Below are 5,679 nucleotides of genomic sequence, written 5' to 3'. Positions count from 1 at the left end.
GTCCCCTTTTCAAATAATTAAAAATAATAATCTTTGCTAAGGCAGGCAAGCTCAAAAAGGTGAAGTTTCGGAAAAAGGGGCTAATATTTGGAAACCAATGGACTAATAAATGAAAATTATTATTAAAATATGTTTTATTAACCCCTCTTGGATGTGAGTTAGGGTTATACCCTTTTTTAAGTGATTTGGAGGCATTTTGGGTTGATTCCAGAACTTGATTTTTGCTCATTGCTTTGTTGTTCTTCAAAGGCTACCAAACCTGTGGAGAAGGAGACCCAAGGATGGGAGTTTGAAAGTTTTTAGGAAGGCTAAGGATGGGAGTTTAAATCCATTCCATGTGCAAGCTCATGCAGAGTTTGCCCTTGTCCTAAACAGTGCAAATTTGTGAGTTTTCGGGTGTGTTTTTTGTAAGAGTTTGGTGTTTTCGGTTGAGTATTTCATATCAGTTTGGGTTGCTACTATATTTCATAATTTTATATGTTAAAATAGAGCACAATAAATTTATTTGGTCATGATTAAACTTCTGTGGTAGATTATTAGTGTTTTGCGGTGTTTTCAAGCTGTTTTGTGTTATTTTCGGGAGCCCGATGAGCATTGTTTTTGCCCTCCATTTGGGAGCTGTTGTGTAACTGTTATACAGATATAAAAATGTCATTTTGTATGCTATTATGCTTCTGAAATTTTTGTAAAAATATCCACTTTCAGATCTATTAATAATATGTGAAGCTGTGAAGTTTTTGGCACTATTTCGGGCATACCCGATTTGGGGTTTATTGAGAAATTGGTGGATCTTTGAAATATTGGTTGTTTGATTTCAAAAATCTGATTAGAGGCTTGAAATATCATATAAAATTAGAGGAAGAGACATTTTAGTGGTATCAAAGCTATGATCTTGCCAGCCTGAGGGTTTGTAGAAGTTTGCATGCAACCAAGTGAAAGAGAAAAGAGATATTTGCAACGAGAAAAGAATAAAGAAATTTTGATCAAACCTCCAGTTAAAAGTAAAAGTACAAAATCCAAGGAAGGAAAAAGTATGGCTTATCAAGATGAGATGGCAAAGAAAATTTTCCAAGACATCCAAAATACTCAGAAGCAAACAGTGGATAGTTTGGTAGAAACTAGAGAGGCTTTGCGGATATTGACAGAAAAACTGCAAGGAGTTGCATCTATTAATGAGAAAGGGAGCACTTCAAAGGAGCTGAGAAATCTGAAACCCACACCCTCTAAATTAACAAAAGCTATTTTCCTACCTGTAGATGAGCCACCAATACCAAATCCAACCCTTAATCTTGTGGAAGAGGTTACAGGTAACTTGATTGCATTAAGAGCTACTTACAATGGCTTAGATGATGACTTTCACAGTTTGATTCCTTTTAGAGAATATGTGGATATGATGAACACTTTGATGCCCAAGAAAGAGTACAGGAGGGAGCATGGCATAAGTGGAAGAGAGCTCAAAAATAAAATAAGCAAGTTTACAGCACCTACTTTTGATGGAACAAATAAAATTTCAGCTAGAGCATGGCTACAAAAATTACAGACCTTCTCCACACTTAACCTCATGAAGGAGAGTGATGTTGTTCAATTTGCAAGTCTACACTTGGAAGATGTAGCCTATGATTGGTGGTATCATGGAATGACTACTCAAGGTCATGATAAGGTAACTACATTTGATGATTTCAGTCAAAGAGTGATAGATAGATTTGACCTCAAGGATGATGAAGAGTACTTTAAAGAATTGTCAAAGTTGAAGCAAACCAAATCAGTTAATGAGTATATATAAGAGTTTCACAAAGTGGTTGTTATGGTACCTGATATGACTAAAAAGAGGATTGTTTATCTTTTTCTTGATGGTTTGGAAGATTCTGTTAAGGGTTTGGTTAAGGCTTTCTCACCCTCAACCTTACAGGAAGCTTGCAACTTGAAACTTGCATGCCTATGAAACCAATCACTAATCAAAAACCCCCAAATCAAAAACTCCCAAATCTTGGGCAACATAAGGGGAATTTTTAGAAAAAGACTTTTCCAACACTACCACCAAAAGATGTGATAAATGTGGCAAAAAAGAAGGTAGATGAAGAGACTAGGAGTGAATTACGAAGGAAAAAGCTTTGTTTCACTTGTAGAGAACCATGGGTTCCAGGACACAGATGTTTGGGGAAAGGTCAAGTGCACTATATTGAAGTTTCTTTATAATCTTATTCAGATGAGCATGAGGAATTTCTTGACACTAAGGAGGAGGAAGAGGACAAGAAAGAAAAAGAAATCAGCAAGGATGGCACTTTAGTAGCATTATCAGGAGTCCCAAGATACCATCCCTTTCAAATTTGAGGGGTACTAGCAAGGCAAAGGTTGACAGTTCTTCTTGATAGTGGGGCAACTCACAATTTTATTGATGAGGGATTTGTCATGAAAAGAGGGCTTACAGTAGAAGATTTTGAGGGATTCAATGTTATTGTAGTTGATGGATTCACTATGCCTTGCACACGGGTGGTGAAACAACACAAGATGACCTTAGGAGATTATGAGTTATGTGATGACTTCTATGTGGTTGGCATTGGGGAGACAGATCTTGTATTGGGTTTTCAATGGTTGCACTCTATTGGAGGCTATTACATGAACCATCAAACTATGGAGTTTAAATTTCATTCCAATGGGAAAGAAGTCTTATTAAGAGGCTTATCAAATGGAGCACCTAAGACGGTCTCTACAAAGAGGATGGAGAGGACTTTTTGAAGAGGACAAGTAGCATGGGCAGAAAAATCCATAATCCATCCAACAAGCTCTCCAAAGAATCAAGGTAATTTCCATTTTGAAATTCAAGATATTCTTGATAAGCATAGTATAGTTTTCAATGACTTGCCTCCAGGATTACCACTAGATAGAGGTTTTGAGCATGTTATAGAGTTAGAACAGGGTGCCAAACCAGTTATAACAACCCCATACCACCATCCAAGAGGTTATAAGGAAGAAATTGAAAAAATTATTAAAGAACTCATGGACATGGGATTCATAGGACCTATCTCTAGTCCATTTTCGTCATCTGTGGTACTTGTCAAGAAAAAGGATGGTACAATGAGAATGTGTATAGACTATAGGGCTCTAAACAAGAAGACCATAAAAAATAGGTATCCCATACCAGACATAGATGAACTCATTGATGAGTTACATGGTGCTATATACTTCTCAAAAATTGACTTAAGATCAGGGTACCATCAAATTTGAATGAGTGAAGATGTGGAAAAGACTGCTTTCAGATGTCACTATGGGCACTTTGAATTTCTTATTATGCCATTTGGCCTCACTAATGCACCTACAACATTCCAATCTTGTATGAATAAGGTATTCAGCCAGCATCTTCGAAAATTTGTTTTGGTATTTTTTGATGATATCTTGATTTACAGTAAAACATGGGAAGAGCATCTAAAGCACATAGACACTATTTTGAGAATCTTGGAGCAGCAATCCTTCTATACTGAGCTATCTAAATGTGAGTTTGGTTTGACAGAGATTCTATATTTGGGACATATTATAAGTTCTAAAGGAGTACATGTTGATCAACAAAAAATCCAGGCAATTTTGGATTGGCCTCCACCCACTAATCTTACACAATTGAGAGGTTTCTTCGGGTTGTGTAGCTACTATAGGAGATTTGCCAAGGGATTTTCTTAGCTTGCTGCCCCCTTGACTGATTTGACAAAGAAAGGAGCTTTTGTTTGGATATAAGAGGCACAAAAACATTTGATAAGCTTAAGGAGGTAATGAGTTCATGCCCTGTGCTTGCAATTCCAGATTTCTCTTTACCTTTTGTTGTTGAATGTGATGCTTTTGGAGAAGGTATAGGGGCTGTCCTAACTCAAAGGGGACATCCAATAGCATTTGAGAGTAGAAAATTAAATCAATCAGAGAAAGGTTACTCCATCTATGATAAGGGAATGTTGGCAATCAAGCATGCACTTCATAAGTTTAGACAATATTTGGTATGTGGGAGATTCATTGTAAAGACATACCATAATAGCCTTAGGTTCTTCTTGAACCAAAGGGATTTGAATGATCATCAACAAAAATGGGTAAGAAAATTACAAGCTTATGATTTTGATATTGAATACATGAAAGGAAAGAATAATGTGGTTGCTGATGCTCTCTCAAGAAAGCCCACTTTGCGTTCCTTAACATCTATCTCTGCTGATTGGAAAGTCTCCATAATTTTAGAGTATGCTAAAGATTCCTTTACCACCAAGATTTTGGATAAGTTAGTGGATGATAACAGGTACAAGGTTGTTGATGAATTAATTTATTACAAGAACGGGATCTTCTTAGTGCTAGGATCAAAAACTAAAGAGAGGATATTGAGGGCCTTTCATGACACACCTTTGGCTGGTCATCAGGGATACTTCAAGACATACAGGAAAATTTGTGAGAGATTTTCATGGAAGGTTATGAAGGAGGATGTCCTTACACACATTAAGGAATGTATGGTATGCCAACAAAGCAAGAGTGAGCAAAATTTTTCTGCAGGGTTGTTACAACCACTTCCTATTCCTGAACAAAAATGGGAAAGTATTTCCATGGACTTCATCACTGGGTTGCCCAGGGTTCAAGGTAAGGATTGCAGATATGTGGTGGTAGATAGACTAAGTATGCACATTTCTTTCCTATCACATCTAATTTTAAGGTATCACAAGTGGTCGAATTGTTCTTCAAGAAAAATTTTAGATTACATGGCTTGCCTAGAAACATTGTCAGTGACTGGGACAGTAGATTCCTCAGCTCTTTTTGGAAGGAGCTCTTTCATTTGGTAGTAACTGAACTCACTCCCAGTACTAGCTCTCACCCTCAAAAAAATGGACAAACAGAGATAGTTAATAAATGGATAGAGAGATATTTGAGGAACTATGTTTCAAATCAACAACATGCTTGGGTGGAATGGTTGCACCTAGGGGAGTATTGTTACAATACATCTCATCACATGTCTATTGGTATGCCCCCTTTTCATGCTCTTTATGGTTATGATGCCCTTTCCTTTGTTGATCTAGTACTTTCAGATAGCAGAGTACCTGTAGCAAGTGATTTTGTCAAGCAAAGCCAAGACATAATAAGGTCCCTCAAGGATAATCTACAACATACACAAAACCAATAGAAGTTGTATGCTGATTGGAAAAGGATTGAAAGATCTTTTGAGGTGGGAGATTTGGTATTTGTTAGGTTGTAGCTGTATAAGAAAAGCACCTTGAAGAGGAGTGGGGCAGAGAAACTCAAGCCAAAGTTCTATGGGCCTTATAAGATCATCAAGAAGGTACGAGAGGTAGCTTATGAATTGGAGCTCCCACCAAACAGAAAAATACATAATATTTTCCATGTATCTTGCCTGAAGAAGGTTCTAGGCCAGCAAACCATAGTATCTATAGAATTACCACCTCTTGATGATGAAGGGAAATTAGTTTTGATACCAGAAGAGATTTTGGATACAAGAGAGAAAAGATTGAGAAATAGGAGCATCATAGAGCATTTGGTCAAATGGAAAGGATTACCACTGGAGGATGCAACTTGGGAAGGAGAAAATATTCTTGAGAATTCCAACCTTCATTTTTTGAGGACAAGCAATATTTGGGAGGGGAGGACTTGTCATCTCCCCTTTTCAAATAATTAAAAATAATAATCTTTGCTTAGGCAGGTAGG

Source organism: Cupressus sempervirens, chromosome 3 (genome assembly GCF_028749045.1).
Source record: "Cupressus sempervirens isolate cs-2001-9-10 chromosome 3, ASM2874904v1, whole genome shotgun sequence".
Classification (NCBI taxonomy): Eukaryota; Viridiplantae; Streptophyta; class Pinopsida; order Cupressales; family Cupressaceae; genus Cupressus; species Cupressus sempervirens.
Note: the sequence above shows the minus strand (reverse complement) of the source record.